The following is a 20438-nucleotide window of genomic DNA, read 5'->3' on the forward strand; positions in this document are numbered from 1 at the left end:
ATGGTCTATTCAACGAATGGTGCTGTGAAACCTGGATATCCATTTGCAAAAAAGAGAAGGACCCCTACTTGACACCATATACAAAAATCAACTCAAAATGGATCAAGGACTTAAATATAAGAGGTAGAGCTATCAAACTCCAGAAGAAAACATGGGGAACAACCTAGACAATGGGAGAAAATATATGGAAACCATATATCCAATAAAGGATTAATATCTAAAATATTAAAGAAATCCTCCAACTTAACAAAAAGATAAAAACCCAATTTTAAAATAGACAAAGGATTTGAATAGGCATTTATGCAAAGAAGTTATGCAAATTGCCAGAAAGCACATGAAAAGATGCTCAACATCATTAACCATCAGGAAAAAGCAAATCAAAACCACAATGATCCGAGTCCCAGCTCCCCAATGACCGCGCCGTGCCTCCCGGCCAAGGTTTCAACAGACCTCATCAAAATGCCATCTCAAATGGAAAATGCCATGGAAACTATGATGTTTACATTTCACAGATTTGCAGGAGATAAATGTTACTTAACAAAGGAGAACTTGAAAGTACTCATGCAAAGGGAGTTCCTTGGATTTTTGGAAAATCAAAAAGACCCTCTGGCTGTGGACAAAATAACGAAGGATCTGGACCAGTGTCGAGATGGCAAAGTGGGCTTCCAGAGCTTCTTTTCGCTAATTGCTGGGCTCAACATTGCATGCAATGACTGAAGTTGGGGGTTCCTTTGGCTTTGCCCAGGCTGCTTAGGACGAGGGGCTAGACGGACGCACAGCGGGCGCGAAGAATGCTGCGGAGACGGCAAGTGGTGGCAATGTGCAGTCTGCTTTATTCAGGAAGTGCTGGACAATATATATTGTGGGGTGAAGGGACGGGGCAGGCAGGAGACGGCGTGTGGGGCATCGGTCGGTTGGAGCTGGTGGGAGTTAGGATATGTGAAAGTTGGCTGGCGGGGATTGGCCGGTGGTCGTTGGATGGCATGGCCCCGGCGAGGGGGAAGAGGGGGAGGCAGTAGGTCGGGCTCGGCAGTTAGGCAGGAACGGTGGAGAGGGCGTGGCTCGCCCGTACCTCCTGGAAGGGCAGGCCGCGCGTCGCCAGACAGGGAGGGCGGGACTTGCCCATGCCCCTGCGGAGAGCAGGAAGCCCGACCGTTCTACCAGTTCCCTTGGCCCACCGCGGCTAGCCTAGATAGCCTTCCCTCGAATGACTATTTTGTAGTACACATGAAGTAGAAGGGGAAGAAGTAGGCAGAATTGAGGAATTAATTTCCCCACCCTCCTAAGAATTATCCCGAGTAGCTTAAGGAATCTTCCCCACAGCTTCCTTCTGCATAAGGATTTCATCGCATATTGGGGCCTTTAGAAAATGTACAAATAAAATCCAACTCCCATTTGACAGAAAGAGGAAGAAAAAGCAGCTAAATGCTGGATAAGCATTTGATTTTATATTGTTTGCATTCTCTTGCCCTCAATAAACAAATTCCTTTTTTAATAAAAAAAAAAGCCACAATGAGATAATATTTCATACCCATTAGAATGGTTATTGTGAAATTGATTACTGAAATAAACATGAAATTGTGACATTGATTAGAATTGATTCCTGTGGCTTTGTAATAAGAAGCAAGCCACTGGACATCCCATTTAGTCTTGGGACAATTGGATGATTCTGCACAAGCAAAGATGTCTTGAAAGTTAATATGGACACCTCTCTACTGATCCATTTTCAGCTGACTGACTCCTGTATGATAGCCCTTCTCCAAAGCAGGGATGTAATGTGCTGGTTTCACCACAGATTTTCTACTCATTTCATTTTGGAATAAGCTTACAGATTCCAGGTCCCTTCAAGGTTACATATAACCTTGATTTTTTTTGCTTTTTTATAAATATATTTTTTTCATATTTAAATCCCTCATGCTAGCCAAAGATTCATGCTCAGCATTATTTGAATCATTTCCCATTACTGAAGAGAAATAACTTGTGTTTTAAATAAAACTGATAGAGGAAAGTCTTGAAAAATTAGAAAATAGCAAGTGTTGGAGAGGATGCCGAGATATAGGAACACTCATTTATTGCTGATGGCAATGGAAAATTGTGCTGCTGCTGTGGAAGACAGTTTGGCTGTTCCTCAGAAAGCTAAGTATAGAACCACAATGTGACCCAGCAACCCCACTATTCAGTACATACCAAAAGAATTGAGAGCGACTCGAACAGATATTTGTATACCAATGTCCTTAGTGGCATTCTTCACAATTGCCAAACGATGGAAGCAAATCAACATCCATCAGCCAATAAATGGTAAAATAAAGTTACTCCAAAAAGTAATGAAGTCCTGATACATGCAACAACATGGTTGAACCTTGAAGACATCGTGTTGAGTGAAATAAACCATGTACACAATGACAATTACTGAATAATCTCACTAATTTGAAATGGTTAGAATAAGCAAACTCATAGAATCAGAATCTAGACTATAGGTTAACAAGGCATGGGGTATGGGTAGAGAATGGGAAGTTAAGGCTTAAAATGCACAGGTTTCCTATTTGCTATGGTGGAAAAATTTTCATAATGGTGGTGCTGATGGTAGCACAATATTCTGAATTCCATCAATAGCACTGAAATATATATCTAATATGATTAAAAGGGAAAATGTTAAATTGGGTGAATGGCAACAGAATAAGCATTTTTTAAACTTCATGGAGCTACACGATGCAGTTTCAGTGAGCCCTATGTTAAACCATATACTTTAATTAATAGTACAATTATAAAAATATGCTATCATTAATTGTAATATTTGTTCCACACCAATGCAAGGTGTTGGTGGTGGGGCAATGTATGGGAATCCTGTATTCTATGCATAATTTTTGTTCTGTAAACTTACAACTTCTCTAATAAAGAAAAAAGTTAAAATATGTACTTTATTAAAATCATTTGGACCTCAAAGGATATTATCAAAAAGTGACAAGATAAACTACAAAATGGAAGAAAATCATTGTTAACGATGTATCTGATAAGGATTTAATATGCAGAACATATAAAAACAGCTACTGGGAAGCAGACTTGGCCCAGTGGTTAGGGCATCTGTCTACAACATGGGAGGTCCGTGGTTCGAACCCCGGGCCTCCTTGACCCGTGTGGAGCTGGCCCATGAGCAGTGCTGATGTGCGCAAGGAGTGCCCTGCCATGCAGGGGTGTCCACCGCATAGGGGAGCCCCACGCACAAGGAGTGGGCCCTGTAAGGAGAGCCGCCCAGTGCAAAAGCAAGTGCAGCCTGCCCAAGAATGGAGCCGCACACACGGAGAAGGGACACAACAAGATGATGCAACAAAAAGAAAAACAGATTCCTGTGCCGCTGACAACAGAAGCGGACAAAGACGACGCAGCAAATGGACACATAGAACAGACAACCGGGGGTGGGGGAGGGGAAGGGGAGAGAAATAAATAAAAATTTTTAAAAATTTTCTGTTAAAAAAACAAACAAAAAACTCCACAAAAAAACAGCTACAATTCAATAAAAAACCCAAATGACTCAATTAAAAAAAAACACAAAGAATTTAAATAGACATCATTCCAAAGAAGATATACAAATGGCCAAGAAGCATATGAAAAGATGCTCAACATTATTGGTCATCTGGGAAATGCAAATCAAAACCACAAGGAAACTCCATTACAAACCCACTAGAATAGATATTATTTAAAAATTAAAAAAAGAAAATGGTAAGTTTTGGCAAGAATGCAGAGAAATAGGAAGGCTTACACTTTGCTGGTGGGATTATAATATGGTGCAAGTATTATGGAAATCAACTTAGTAATTCCTCAGAAAGTTGAAAATAGAATATATATGACTAGCAAGGTCCCAATTCTTGGTATAAACACCTGAAAGAATAGAAAGCAGGGACACAAGCAGATATTTGTAAACAAGTGTTTATAACAGCATTATGTGGAAGAAAGCAAACTTTTCATCAGCACATGAATGGATAATGTGATCTATCCATACAATGGAATATTATTCAACTGTAAAAAAGAAATGAAATTCTGATATAAAAGCTACAATATGGATGAAATAAAGATATCATGTTGAGTGAAATAAGCTGGACACAAAAAGACAAATATTGTGTTATCCAATATATTAAATACCTAGAAGGAGCAAATTTCATAGAGATACAGTAGATTATAGGTTGCTAGGGGTGCTGGAGGGGAGTGGGTAAGAGAGTTATTGCTTAATGGGTGAAGAGTCATTGTAAAATTTTGGGTAATGGGTATTGGTGATGGTAGCACAATATTGTGAATGTAATTAATACTACTGAATTGTACACTTAAAGTGGTTAAATTAGAGTTTTTGGTTAGATTACGGTTGGGGATAGCCACTTAACTCTGTCTGCTCCAGCCCTTGGAGTTGGAAAGGGGAGGAAGAGGCTGAATGAAAGAAAACAAGTGTGGGAATTCTTGAGAACCTGAGTGCATCCAGGAAAAGCTTGTGATAGGTTATGGGTATGAAAGAATGAGTGACTCAGATTTGACTTGCCAGATGACATTAGTAAGGTTTGATCTGTGGATTAAATGAATTATGATTTTTAAGTTCTTGCATTAGAATTTCGGGGAATGGGGGAGCTTTTGCCTGCCAAAGGTTTTGGGAAGCTTGTAATTGAACAAAATATGGACAAAAAGTATATTTCTTAGGGATGATGAATGGAGAGACTGCATGGGGAACTTCTCACCATTCAATGTCCTAGCCTATTATGGTATGAGATCTGGACTGGGTTTTCATGGAAACAGTGAAGTAAATGCAATACTGTCTCTGTGATTGGAAAGCAGAGGCCTTGTAGTAAGCATGGTAGTATATGTGTTAAGCTCCTCTCCTGCTATAAATTAGATTTTCAATTTAGGAAGGGAACCTTTGGTACTAGAGATGCTTAAACAGATGGACCTGAGAAAGGAGATCAAAAAGGCAAAGTTTCTCTGTTTGAGGTGAACCAAAACAGATCTTAAAGAAGGAGATGATAATGATTACAATATAGATGGCAGAGGTTTGCCAAATAGAATGGATGCTGATTGCAAAGATTATAATCATACTCCTGGAAGTCATCAAGCCTCTTCAGTTGAAGTGGTTGAGCACCTGGGCCCCAATACTAATCAGAATGGTTGGGGACTTTTCCTAATCCTACAGCTAATAATCTATTTGTTGAAGAATTTCAAATCCTGAAACTCAGAAACTGGATTCCATGGAACAAGTTGGTCTGGATACTACACAATTTGACTATCCTGGTAACCAGGTACCAATGTAGTCTTCAAGAGTGACTGTAGTTCTTTTTTACTACAATTCCCAGCAGCAGCTCCTTCAGAGGACTAAAGCACTAACAGTCAGCAATTAACTGCAGCTCAAAAGCAGCAATACGCACTAGATGCAGCTCAGCAGCCACATACAGGTGTGTTCTCATCAGGACTTGCTCCAGCTGCATTTGAGCCTAATGCATATAGTACTAGTGCTGCTCCTCCAAAGACTCATCCATAAACTGCAGCAGGATTGGCTGCAGCAGCAACATTAGCAGCTCCAGCAGTGCTTTCACCTACATGGGGTACTCCACGGGGCAAGGGGTTATCCAGCCAATTTACTCCAGCAACAAGCTGCAACTGCCACGAACAACACAGCAAATCAGAAAGCAACATCACAAGCTCAGCCTGGTCAGCAACGGGTTCTCCATGCTGGTGTGGGTCAGTCCCCTCTTACTCCCAATCAGGGCCAGCAAGGATAGCAAGCAGAATCACATACAACAACTACAGCAGCAAATCCAACATTGGCTTTTGTCAGGGTCTTGCCACTGGCATGCCAGGTTTTCCAGTACTAGCCCCAACAGCCTATTATGATCAGACTGGTGCCCTAGTGATTGGCCTTTTTCCTTGGAGCTCCAAGTCAATTAATGGCTCCAACACCTGTTTTAATTAGTTCAGCAGAAGCACAAACCTCAGCGGCAGCTCAGCAGCAGCAGCAGCAGCAGCAGCAGCTGGAGGAACTGCAAATAGTGTTATAGGCACCACAAACAGTCTATTTTAGCCAAATGGCACTTGGCCACCATAGCAGCAGCAGCAGCCAAGCTCTAATCTGTAGTCTAATTCATTTTATGGGAGCCGTTCTTTGACTAACGGCTCTCTAAGAAGTTCTTTATTTTCTCATGGACCTGTAAACATGGAAGTACACCTCTTGGCTTTGGAAGTAGAAGCTCTTTGGGTGCTGTTATAGGCTCAGCCTTCAGTGGATATGGCTCATCAGGAGAAATGGCAAATGGTAGTGGTTACTATACCTCTATAGCACCTGGAACAGAAGCAAAATATTGTAGTGCTTCAGGCACTACCAGTCTATTTAGCTACAGCAGCCAGCTCTTTCCTCCTTCTTGGCTTCAATATAATAGGTCCAATATTTGTGCTTTCTGGTCACAGTAGATTATTGGAGGATTTCAGAAACAACCACTTTCCAAACTTTCAACTTAGAGTCTTGATTGGACACATAGTTGAGTTCTCTCAATCTGGCATGATTCTAGATTCATACAGAAAAAGCTAGCAAGAGCTATTCTAGTTAAATATCAGATGATATTTAAAGAAATTCTACAAACAATCTATCAATTAATGATGGGATGTTTTTGGCAACTATATTATACAGAGTTTTTTGAGTTGGGAGTTTGGATAAAAAATTAGCCCTGACTACGTTTACTCATAGTCATGCTCTACTCTTAACCTTGCAGATGTGTGACTGATGTGTTATTCAAAAAGCATTAGAGGGAAGCGGACTTGGCCCAGTGGTTAGGGTGTCTGTCTACCACATGGGAGGTCCGAGGTTCAAACCCCAGGCCTCCTTGACCCATGTGGAGCTGGCCCATGCACAGTGCTGATGTGCGCAAGGTGTGCCCTGCCACGCAGGTGTGTCCCCACGTAGGGGAGCCCCACGCACAAGGAGAGCCGCCCAGCACGAAAGAAAGTGCAGCTTGCCCAGGAATGGTGCCACCCACATGGAGAGCTGACACAACAAGATGATGCAACAATAAAAGAAACACAGATTCCCGTGCCGCTGACGACAACAGAAGCAGACAAAGAAGAACACACAGTAAATAGATGCAGAGAACAGACAACTGGGGCAGGGGGTGGGAAGGAGAGAGAAATAAAAATAAATAAATAAATAAATCTAAAAAAAAAAAAAAAGCATTAGAGAACCAGCAAGAGGGTGGCAGAGTAAGGAGTCCCATGAGTCAGCTGGTGCTACAGAGCAGTTAGTAATCACCAGAGCTATCTAAAGCACCTATTTGGGGGTTCCAGGAGACCAGAAGAGCATCCTGCAACATCCTTGAAAAAATGGAAGGAGGAGACTGTCCATCTGCAGAGAAGATTTGTGATAGAGTGCTCCACACCATGGAAGCTGGTGCCCGTCCTCCACTGGCCTCACAAGCTGCCCCAGGAGTGATTCTGTGGCTGGAATTGGAAGCTCCACTTACAAAAATCAGGGGAAGAAGAAAGGGTTGGGCACCAACTCCAGCTACTGATTAGTAAACTCAGCTGGCTAAAGTAAAATCCTAAGAACAACTAAAGTTTGAACCTGCCCAAGTCAGAGGCCAGTAGCTTCCATTATAACTATGCCCCTGGCATGAGAGGAAATGGAGTGGGCTGAAAATCAGTGCTAGTAGGGACTGGCTTCATTCCATTCAGATCAGATAGCACCTTTAGCCAAGGCCTCAGCCCCACTTCTGGCATGGAGGAAGCTGGGTGGACCTGCACCAGCCTATCCGGGAAAATATAGGCCATGCCACAGAGGCTGGTGATCATCCTACTCTGGCAAGGCAAACTGCCTCAGGAGCTATGCCATGGCTGGAGTTGGAAGCTCCATATCCTATAAACGGTGGAGGAAGAGATGGTCCGGCATTGACTTCAGCTACTGATTAGTAAATTTGACTGGCTAAAGTATAACCCTAAGAACAGCTAAAATTTGAGCCAGTCCAAGTCAGAAAGAGGCTGGTAGCTGCCATTTTGATTCTGCCCCTGGCATGAGAGGAAACTGGGCTGATTGAAAATCACAGTGATGGTGGAGACTGGCTTCATTCCATCCAGATGGGACTGCAGCCCTAGCCTAGACTTCAGCCCCAACTCTGGCAGGAAGTAAGCTGGCAAGATCTGCACTAGTCTTTCCAGGTAACTTGTAGGTATTCAGTGTATGGGAGCAACTGCAGTCATTGTGAACCCTAATGGCATAGACTGCTGCCTACACCTGAAGCTCCATCCCCAACCCAGGCAGGGAAGGAAGGGGCATGAAGCTTCGTCAGTCTCTCTGGGCAACCATAGTCTAGACCTACATGACTTGTGTCATTACACATGGCTGTGGCCCTATTCTTACCCCTGGCAAAGGAGAAAGGTGGGAGAAGCTTCATTGGTCCTTGGGGCAATGAGGGCAGCTTGGGCCTCCACAGCTTATTGCACAAACTACATTCTTGGCTCCTACTACACAACCAGCAAGGGAGAAAGGGCATGAAAGCCCTAAACTAAAGAGAAAAACTGGACCCAGAATAAATACATCTAGTAAGCTAGATGCCAAGACACCAACAAAAAATTATAATTCATACCAAGAAACAGGAAGATAAGGCCCAGTTAAAGGAATAAGGTAAGTCTCCAGATGACATAAAGGAGGTAAGACAACTAATCATAGATATTCAAACAAATCTCCTTAATAAATTCAATGAGATGGCTTTAAAAACTAAGAATATTAAGAAATTGAGTGAGCACAAAGAATTTGAAGGCATACATAGAAAAATAGTAGATCTTATGGGAATAAAAGGTGCAATAAATGAAATTGAAAATACAGTGGAATCACATAAAAGCAGAGGAGGCAGAAGAAAGGATTGATGAGTTTGAAGAATTGGCCTCTGAAAGCGAATATACAAAGAACAGATGAAGAAAATAATGGAAGAAAAAAGTTTTGGCAACTAAACAACAGCAATAGGTATGTGAACATAAGTGTCATGAGTGTCCCAGAGTGAGGAGAAGAGGGAAAAGGGGCAGAAGGGATATTTGAAGAAATAATGGTAGAAAATTTCCCAGCCCCATTGAAGGACATAGATATCTGTATCCAAGAATGACACTGTACTCTCATCTGAATAAATCTAAATAGAATGAGATACATGCTAATCAGAATGTCAACTGCCAAAGACAAAGAGAGAATTCTGAGAGCAGTAAGAGAAGAGCAAAGCATAACATATAAGGGAAACCCAATAAGATTAAGTGCCAATTTCTCATCAGAAAACATGGAGGCAAGATAGACAGCGGTATGACATATTTAAGATACTGCCAGAGAAATACTTCCAGCCAAGAATCTTATATCCAAGATTGTCTTTCAGAAATGAGGGTGAGTTTAGAATAATCATAGATAAACAGAAACTGAGAGAGTTTGTAAACAAGAGACCAGCCTCGCAGGAAATACTAAAAAGTGTGCTACAGTCTGAAAAGAAAAGACAGGAGAGAGAGGCTTAGAAGAGAGTCAAGAAATGAAGATTATATCAGTAAAAGTAACTAAAAGTCTCAAAAGAGTGATGAAAATAAAATATGACAAATAAAACCCAAAAGGCAAAATGAATGAAATAAGAACTGCCTTTACAGTAATAACATTGAATGGTAATGGATTAAACTCCCCAATCAAAAGACACAAACTGGCAGAAAGGATAAGAAAAGTGAGTCATCTCTATGCTGTCTGCAAAAGACTCACTTTAGACCCAAGGATACCAATAGATTGAAAGTGAAAGGCTGAAAAAAGATATTCCACATATGCAGTAAGAACAACAACAATGAAAAGCCAGAGTAGCTATACTTACATCAGATGAAATAGACTTTAAGAGACACTAGTAATGTGCAATCTGAGGAGGAAGCCAGGGGAAAAAATTTCCATTTATAATAGCAACTAAAAGAATAAAATATTTGGGAATAAACTTAACCAATCATGTAAAGTACTTGTATTCAGAAAACTACAATGCATTGTTAAATAAAAAAAGACCTAAATATTTGGAAGAACATCCCATTCTTACAGATTGGAAGACTAAATATCATTAAGATGTCAGTTCTACCCAAATTGATACACAAATTAAATGCAATCCTAATAAAAATTCCACCAGCATTTTTTAAATAAATGGAAAGCATAATTATCAAGTTTATAAGGAAGAACCAAACTGATGGTTCAGAAACAGTCTCTTACATCTATGGTCAAGTGACTTTTGACAAGTCTGTCAAATCCACCCAGCTTGGGCAGAACAGTCCATTCAAAAAATGGTGCTGAGAGAACTGGATAGCCATAAACAAAGGAAATAAATAGGGCCCCTATCTCACACTTCATACAAAAATTAACTCAAAATTAATAAAAAACCTAAATATTTTAGGCAAGAACCAAAAACTTCTAGAAGAAAATGTAGGAAAACATCTTCAAGACCTAGTGGTAGGTGGTGGATTCTTAAAGGAGATAAGAGAAGGACTCAGATGGACTACGGATGCTTAATGTATATAGAAGCTTTAATTAACTTTACTGTAAAAGTATGGAAATGTATAGAGTTGATGGTATCACATTTTAGTGAGTATTATAAATGGGAATGTGGCTGGAAGGAGTAGTCTAGGGATGTAAATGTCAATTGAAAAAAAGTTAGAGAATAATCTAGGGACTGAATAACACAGTAAATCTAGAGGTGGATGAGAATTGTGGTTGATGGCACAGATGCAAGAGTGTCCTTTGTGAATTAGAGCAGATGTACATCACTATTGCTGGGGGGTGGAAATGTGGAGAAGCATGGGAAAAATACAACTGGAGTGACCATGGACTGTGGTTAACAGCAATACTGTAATATTTGGGCATCTATGCCAAAAATATACTGGTTTATAATGGGGGAGTATGTAAAAACTATGCCAAATGTATGCTATGGACCATGGAAAGTGGTAAAAGTCTAATGACATTATCTGTAACAAATATTCCACCACGGTGTGGTGTGTTGTTGGAGGGGTGTTGTGTGGGAATTTTGCACATGTGCATGATTGTTTTGTAAGGTCACAGCTTCTGTCATAAAAATATATTTAAAAAATAATAGGATGGGTTGGGGGTAAAATACACCAAATATAAGATATGGACTATAGTTAGTAGTAAGAGTTTGATAATATTCTTTCAAAATTTGTAACAAATGTCTCACGACAATGCAAGGTGTTGGCAGTGGGTTGATTTATGGGACCCCTGTATGAAGTTTTGCATATTTGATTTGTAAGTTCGCTACCTTTAGCATACACTTATTGTTTATGTATATTCATGTTTAAATTATGTAAAAAATAATAGGGCATGTTGGAGGAAAAATACACCCAATATAGTTTGGTTAGTAGTAATATTTTGAAGATGGACTTTTATCATTAGTTAAAAATGTTTCACAACAATGCGAGGTATTAGTGGTAGGGTAAGGTATGAGAGCCCTGTATGATGTTAATGTATGTTTGTTTCGTAAGTTCACAACTATACACTTATTGTTTATATATGTTTATGTATGAGTGATATACTTCAATAAAATTTTAGAAAAAGCATTGCATTAGAATGTATTTCACCTGACCAGCAGAGTGAAATGGTAAATGAGCTAGATGGTCAGGTATTCAAATGTGTGAAAGATCAGAATGGAAATATATTGTACAAAAATGTATTGACTGTGTTCAGCCACAGTGGCTACAATTCATCACTGATGCTTTCAAAGGACAAGTATTTGTGCTTTCAACTCATCCTTTCAGCTGCAGAGTAATTCAGTACATCCTGGAGCACCGTACTGCAAAACAGACCTTACGTACCTTAGAAGAACTCTGTCAACAAACAGAGATGTTGGTACAGGATCAGTATTGCAATTGTTCTTCAGCATGTACTGAATGGAACACTATCAACCTGAAGACAAGAGCAAAATTGCTTCCAAAATCTGAGAAAAAGTCTTAGCCCTGAGTCAACATAAATTTGCCCGCAACATAGTATAAAGTGTGTTACTTATAAGTCCCATGCTGAAAGAGCTTTGCTGATTGATGAGATTTTTTTTGTCTTTATTTATTTTTTTAATATTACATTTTAAAAAATGAGGTTCTCATATACCTCCCACCCCCTCACCCCACTCCTCCCCCCATAACAACAATCTCCTCCATCATCATGAGACATCCATTGCATTTGGTGAATACTTCTCTGAGCACCGCTTCACCTCATGGTCAATGGTCCACATCATAGCCCACACTCTCCCACGTTCCACCCAGTGGGCCATGGGAGGACATACAATGTCCAGTAACTGTCCCTGCGGCACCACCCAGGACAACTCCAAGTCCCAAAAACACCTCCACATCTCATCTCTTCCTCCCACTCTCTACCCCCAGCAGCCACCGTGGCCACTTTCTCCACACCAATGCCACATTTTCTTTGATTACTAATCACAATAGTTCATGAGTAGATGAGATTTAATGTTAGAATGCACGTCCTTATAGTGCTTTATATACCATAGGGAAAGACCAGTATGCCAATTTCCTGGTTCAGAAAATAGTGATACTGCTGAGCCTGCTCAGAGAAAGGTAATCATGCACAAAATTCAACTTCACATTACTACTTTGCATAAATAAACATATGGGAAGCATGTATTGGCCCAGTTGGGAAATATTATTTGGAAAACAGCCCTGATTTAGGAGGACCACTAAACATAATACTGCAAGGGAAAAAGAGAAAGATGACTTAACCACGTTAAAAAACAAAGTTTCTTTTGTCAATTATCAAAACAAAACACAACGTAATATCTTCAAATAATTTTTAAACTATTTATTGACCTTATTCATCCATTTGTAAGATTTTTTAAGGTTATTGTGCATATTTGGGAGTGATGGTGAGGCAAATTATAAATTATATTTAGCCCTGATATAGCCCTGAGTAAAGACCCATCAGATTGGATTGCTGGCTAAGAACAGAATGCCTATCTATGATATAATTGTAGCAAACAATACTGTGCCACATATTTGTAAATTTTTACCTTGTGAAGTCACAAAAATAGTTTTTAAAGGGAAAAGTACAATATTCTTCTAATAAAGAGACTTGCTGTCTGGTTGGTCTACAGCCCCAAAGAACAAAATGCTTATAGAGATATATATAGAATAATAGTACTTTGGGTTTTTTCCCTTTTGTGGGAAGACATTTTATAATAGGTTAACAATCTCTTACATAAATGTTATTAATATTTTAAAAGAGAAAGTTAAGTTGTATTTTGGTAATTCACAATCTATCGTGCAAAGAAAAACTCAGTAAGAAGAATTAAATGATTTGAGAAGAAAACTTACACTATTTACAGGGGATGTGGTTTTTAATTTAAAATTTATTTTTATATCAATGTTACAAATTACTCAGTTAACACAAGTTAATAACTACAGTAGCAACAGGTCTGCTATGGTCAGCAGTTACACTCCCACCTTAATTTTGCTCATTCTTCAATGTTGAGGGATTTGGGATGATGTCTACTCTGACCACTTCAGTTGAGGAGGGACATAGATATTATGGGGCAGAGGAATGGAGTTGTTTTGCTTGCAACTGAAGAGACTCCTTGTTTTTGGCATGGGGCTGGCCCATCATCATCATTTTGTTCATTTTCCAGGACAGGCCTGAAAAACTGAAGAGCAGGAGTTGGCTGCATATCTGCTGGGTTTCAGGGCTCAACCCTGAAACAGAAATAATCTGAAGGAGTTAAGTCTCTGAGAAATATACTTAACAGGTAAATTGAAAATTATAGATGAAACTATAAGAAGTAGAAGAATCATGATTAGGGGATTTATAAATAAGTATAACTATGTTGTATAACTGACAAGGAAATTTGGTTGTTTCTGTGACATACAACATTTTTCTAAGAATAAAAAAATGCACCATTCCCATAGCCCCCTTACTGTTGACACTTAACATTGGTGTGGGACCTTTGTTACAATCAGTGCAAGAATGTTAAAATATTACTGTTAACTATATAATAGTCCATTTATTGCTTTAGGTGCATTTGTCCCATATACCACCCTATTATTAACACCTGGTACTAGTGATGTACTTTTGTTATAGATTCTGAAAGAATATTCTTATATTTCTATGATTAACCACAACCCCAGTCCACCACAGGGTTCACTCTGTTATATAATCACGTTTTATCCCCTAGCTTTCCTTCTAGTAACATATACAGCCCAAAACTTCCCCTTTCAACCACTTTCACACACATACTCCAGTGCTGCTAATTACACTCACAACATTGTGCTACCATAACCTCTGTCCATTTCCAAACCATTACAACAAACCTAATTATAAATTCTGCATTTATAAATTTATAAACTAAGCATCAGCTCTCCATTCTCTATGCCCATTCTATTTCCTGGTAAGCTATCTTCTAGATTTTACCTCTATGAGTTTCCTAATTATAATTCATTAATATTAGTGAGATCATATAGTAGTTGTCTTTTTGTGTGTTTGTTTCACTCAATAAAAGGTCCTTGAGGTTCATTCATGTTGTTACATGCATCAGTACTTCATTCCTTTTTTACAGCTGATTAATATTCCATTGTACATATACACCACATTTTAAAAATTGAACTTAAATGTTTATTTACTAAATGTTATTTACTAATTTACTGATATATGTAGCCATTACAACCTCAAGAACACACACCAACAAATACATATGAAAGATGTTGTCATTCTGGAGTTTGCTAAAATTTTGAATGGATCATCATTCTTCTTCTGATTTAAGCATGGATTCCATTACTTAATAATACAACCAGACTCCAAGTTTGTATTGCTTTGATCCAATTTCAGCTCATCCCTGTCCTACGGCTTCAGCAAAATTTCTTTTTAAAGATGCAAAGTCAGAACACTTTCCTTTGGATTCACAGTGCAGATATTATTATAGGAAATCAGATTTTCTGAGGGTTGATCATTTGCTGAATTTAAGGTCATCATTAATTGTTGGATAGTATTCATAACAGTCTTAACTGGAATCCATGGATTCACATTCACCTCCTCATCAGGGTTGCTTTATCATGGTATTCTCTGACTTTTAAAACTATTATAGTCCAGAAATAATCTTGCATCAAAATCTTTAATTTTGTTTTTTCAAAAATTCTGATAGTGTTTTTTTTAAACAATTTTTTGGAGGTACTGAAGAGAGAACCCAGAACTTCCTACATGCAAAGCATGTACTCAACCACTGAGAAACACCCACTCCACAAAACCTGTTTTTAAGGTAAATTTATTCATATTGTTTAGAGAAACTTTCAACGTCTGGAAGGCTATTATAAGCCACAATTCCAGAGAATTCATAAGAGTTTTAAAATTTTTGAAATAAACTTTCTTTTTTACTCATCTATATTACATTCATGTTTTTTACAGAGAACTTCAATAATTCTTGTATCGTTTTCTAGTTGTTTTGCTATTCAAGCACTCCTGTTCTGACCTCACCTTGGTATTCAAGGTGAATCATTAATAGGTATTACAGCTGTTTTATATGGTTCTTTGTGTAATGCAGGGGGTAAAAGTTTGATAAAATAGTCAAGAACACAAAGCATTAACTGAATTGAGATCACTAGATCATCTTCCATTTGTAATACTCCTTTAGCTAGTAAAAATGTGATCCAAGAAACTTTCAGCACCAACACAGAATTTATTTCGGAAGATAACAAACTGTTGGGTTGTGTCAAATATGTAAGTTCACATGTCCTTTCTAATTTGCTACTGAGTGCATACAATGTCTTGACATAGCATTACCAACTTTGATATTGTATTGATTTCTTTTAGTAAGTCAAAGAATTTATAGACACTCATTTCTGTACTTTTCTGTAGTAAAAGTGAATGGCAAGTAGATGCAAAAAGTAGGAACCGGGAAGCAGTGAAAAGAGGCCACTGAAAAGTGAATTTGATAGCTCAACATTTAAGCATGCTTACATATTCAGATAGCTTTTTTTGCTGCCTATAAATATATGATTGTGTAGTATTAGATATTAGTTTATACTACAAAAGCAATTCTTGTTTCAATATTTTATCATAAAAGCTTTGTTAATTTAGTAGTGATATCTTGGTTGTACAGGTGTACATTTATAAACCTTCATGCTGTAAAATGGAATTTGTGTTATTTCTTTGGGAAACATTTGCATTTTACTGTACATTCTTTGACCTGGCATATAGTGTTATAAAAAGTAAATTTATTTCTGCAAATCAAGAATGTGTTCTTAAATTTTATCTTCATATGATTCCAGAGGCATGAACCAACTTTTTTTGTGTCTGTGTGGTGATTCCTTTCCTGCCCCTCCCCGCCCCCACACTCCATTCCTGGCTTAGTGTGGAGCCAAACCATGCTCTCCTTGAGGCATACTGGGGTATCTGTATGCCAGTGCTAATCTATCAGACTGAAGCCAGCACTCTTCTCTGGCTCACCTTCGCACAACTTGCCCTGCAGGAAGAAGCAATTTGCAGACCTAAAGTAGTATAAGAGACAATTAAGTAAAAGTGGCCTAGGGCAAAGAGTTACCTGCTCTAAGAAATAGAACAGAGAACCCAGGAGTAGGGGAAAGTCATAGGGAGTAGAGAGGGATTTTGAATTCCTGTAAATGAGGGAATTCTTAAAGCCAGGAGCAAGCACAAACCCAGCACAAGACCAGGCTCAGAAATGATGGAGAGCACCCTACGATTCACTTTTTTTTTTTTTCCAAAATCTAGATACTAGTATTCTACTATAGAACTATTGTGCCTCTAGCAATGGAAGAAATTGTATCATTGATGTGGAGACAGTGGTCATGGGAGTTGTTGAAGGCAAGGTGAGGGAAGAAGAGATGTGATTTAGGGGTATTTTCGGGGCTTGGAGTTGTCCTAAATGATATTGCAGGGATAGATGCTGGACATTATATATCTACCATAACCCAATGAATGGACTGGGGGAGAGTGTAAACTACAATCCATGTGGTGCAGCAGTGCTCCAAAAGGTATTCACCAAATGCAATGAATGTGCCACACTGATGAAAGAGGTTGATGATGTGGGAGGAGTGGGGGGTTGGGGGGGGGGTATATGGGAACCTCTTAAATTTTTTAATGTCACATTTTTTCGTGATCTATGTATCTTTTTAAAAAAAGACAATTATAAAAAATATTTTTTAAAAATCTAGTTTATTTGTCCACGGAGGATTAGAAATAAGGTATTGGAACAGAAGAATCTTAGAAGGCTGAGGAACATTACTCAAACTATCAACCTAAAATGATACTGAACAGCCAAAAATGAAAAGGAGACTGAAAAAAAAAAACCTATAAAAAGTCCAATCAAAATGCTTGACTGGATAGGATAATAAAAGTGCTACATATGCACATTTCATGGCTACTAGGATCATGTGTTATTAAGAAACAGTCGAGAGACTTGGTGTGAGCAGACACGCTGGAGGCAGGGAGCCGGAAGAGGGGGCAGCGCTGAAATACCTTCCCACGATTGTCAATGATGTGAAGTTGGTGTTTGAGCCAAAAGAGCTCAGCAGGTTTACAGAAGTCATCCTAAATGTTCCCCTGGGTTTGCTGGCCACTCAGAAGCTTCATTGCTTGATGGAAATCATTCCCAGTGATTCTTCACACAGCACGACTGCAGAGAGCTCCTGCTTCCCATGATGACGGATCAGCTCAAGGACCAACTGGAGAGGCTGGAGCACCTGGAGGCGGCCGCCCGCTGCTCAGCAACATCCTGGAGGCGCCGTACCCAAAGGACCGAAGGACATGGCGAGGGCGCCGAGCGCGCTGGGCCGCTGTTGGGGACCCGGCAGGAAGTCACCCAGCCTCGCGGCCCAAAGCTGCATTTTATCTATTTCAAAAGCGTTACTTTTAAGGTTTAGGCTCTCTCTTTCTCTCTGTAGTGTTGCGCTCTTAAATTATTTTTATTTCTATATAAAGTCCCATGATAATATTGCAGTGTTTTCCTTTATTTCCTGTGTCTTCTCAGCTAAATGCCTTCTAAATCCTAGATTTTTAATCCTTAAATTCAAAAAAAGGCTTTGATATTACAAATCGGCAGTAAAAAAATGGAGGCTAATTACTGTCATTCATTTTTTCAATTCTTATTTTTATTAAAGTAATCTATGCACATAAGTTTTTTTAAAAATTTCAATCGCGCCTTAGAGATTTATGTAAGAGCTCTCTGCCTCTTTCCCCAGACTCCTGGTTTCCTTTTACTCTATAGGTAAATGCTTCCAGTGCTTTCTTAGCTAGTTTTATTTCTGGTATTAATTTTTATTTATCTAAATTGTAAGTTTAGACTTTAATTCTTTAAATTAAAAGTTGGTGTAAGCATGTCCTGGAGATGCCTGACGCTCTGTATATGTCTATGTACACGTGCACACGGAGTCATGTGAAGTCGCTGATTTTCCGGGTGTGTCTGAAAAGGTGGAAACGGCCTGGCTGGCCATTCCACTCACAGTCTCTCCCCCTTAGCACTGGTCAGGCTGGCGGAGGTTTTCCCTGGGTAGGGCTTGTTTTCAACTCTCTCCGCCCGGCCGTCCAACCTCCCTGTCCACAGCACCGGCCTGTTGGCCCATTTCCTTCCTGGCCCTGGCTCATCTGCAGATCCTGGTTAGCTCCCTTGGGAGAAGAGATAAGATTAAACAGGTTCACAGCGATCTCGTGCCTAAATCAACTCCTCAGGGACATTGCCTTTGGGAGCCCAAAGGCCAGCCTCCAGTGGTCCCACTGCAGACCCCTCCCTTTTCTGATTGGGGAAGATGTTAGCAGTAAAGAGAGAGAGTACAGCCAGACCTCGGGAAGGAGGTGGCCCTGCCCTGGCCCTGTTGGGAAGGGTGTGTAAGGCTCAGGTGAGCTGGCTCAGAGTTCAAGAAGAATCTGTAGTCCCATCACAGAACGCAGGAGAGTGCTTCTTTATGATAGAAAATTCCACATCCCTGTGAAATTTAAGAGTTTGTTAAAACGGTATTTAAGTATTGTATTTTATGTGATGGTTTGGCCCTGGTCATTTGTATTCCGACATACAGAACAGTCTACAGTTGTTATTTGTCAGCCTTCCATTTACAAACGACCAAGTTGTCTAGAAAACTAATGGGAAGGCTAATCAAGAGTCATAGACATTTCATTGTTTAAATAGATCTGCTTTTATTTTTAAATTTTGCGTAAATTAAATTACTATAATTATATAACAAATGATCACTAATGGACTATAATTAATAAAATGTCTTGAGTTTTCTTCGTAAAAAAAAAAGAAACAGTCATTTCAAGACTTTCTGTTTTAAAGGACAAAAACCTGAGTTATTTATATTTTTATTATATAGATCAATATTTATTCACAGAAAAGAGGCACACTTCACATAGTAATGTTACTAGGCACGATAATGTTACTAGGCACAGGTTATGAAACACTAAGGATAGTATGATCGGTTTTTTTCTTTGTTTTTTTTTGTTTTTTTGTTCTTTTTAACAAATCAATTTTATTGATACATATTAATAGAGCATAAAACTATCCAAAGTGTACAATCAATGGTATTTGGTATAATCACATATTTGTGCATTCATCACTTTAATTATTCTTAAGAGAACTTTCATTAATCCAATAACAATAATAAACAAACAAAACTCATTACATCTCAGATTCTCTCTGTTTCCCCTGCTGTACATAATTACTATTCATTTTCCTTCTCTCTAGTCCTTATATTTTGTAAAAACAGTCTTACATATGCAATATCACCAATATTCATGTTTTACATGAGGTTCCTTTTTTAAAAAAGATTTATTTTATCCCTTCCCCTCACTGTTTGCACTCACTCTCTGCTCTCTGTTCGTCGTCTTCTTAAGAGGAACTGGGAACTGAACCTGGGAACTCTCCCATTACATAAGGTTTTACTATCTTATACAGTTCCATGTTACAGGTTTTAGCTTTCCTTCTAGTAATATACATGATGTTAGACTGTCCTTTTCAACCACTGTCATACCCCTATAATAGCTCTATTAGTTACAAACACCAAATGTACTTTCACCATTTCTATCATTTCCAAAGATTTACAAACAATCTTTTTACCAATTCTGCACAGATTAATCCTCAGCTTTCATTCTCTATTTTTTTGTGGTGACCTATCTTCTAATTATTAACTTCATGAGTTTATACAATATATTTAGTTCATAATAATGCCATCTCTCCTTTTGTATCTGACTTGATTCACTCAACATAATGTCTTTAAGGTTCATCCATGTTGTTGTATGCTTCACGACTTCATTTTTTTTAATCACTGTATAATATTCCATTGTGTGTATATACCAAAATTTGTTTATCCATTCGTCATTTGATGGACACTTGGGCTGTTTCCAACTTTTGGCAATCATGAATAACACTGGTATGCACATTGGTGTACAGATGTCTGTTCGTGTCACTGCTTTCAGTACTTCT

The 20438-nt window shown here is 38.8% G+C and overlaps 2 pseudogenes; one reads left to right on the plus strand and one right to left on the minus strand.

Annotated features, from left to right (window-relative positions):
* The first annotated feature begins 342 nt into the window (after nt 1-342).
* On the plus strand, nt 343-12743 carry LOC101424396 (pumilio homolog 2-like; annotated as a pseudogene).
* A 1890-nt stretch (nt 12744-14633) lies between these two features.
* On the minus strand, nt 14634-17553 carry LOC101423958 (retinoblastoma-associated protein-like; annotated as a pseudogene).
* Between the last annotated feature and the right edge of the window lie 2885 nt (nt 17554-20438).

The sequence above is a fragment of the Dasypus novemcinctus genome, chromosome 6 (genome assembly GCF_030445035.2).
Source record: "Dasypus novemcinctus isolate mDasNov1 chromosome 6, mDasNov1.1.hap2, whole genome shotgun sequence".
Lineage (NCBI taxonomy): Eukaryota > Metazoa > Chordata > Mammalia > Cingulata > Dasypodidae > Dasypus > Dasypus novemcinctus.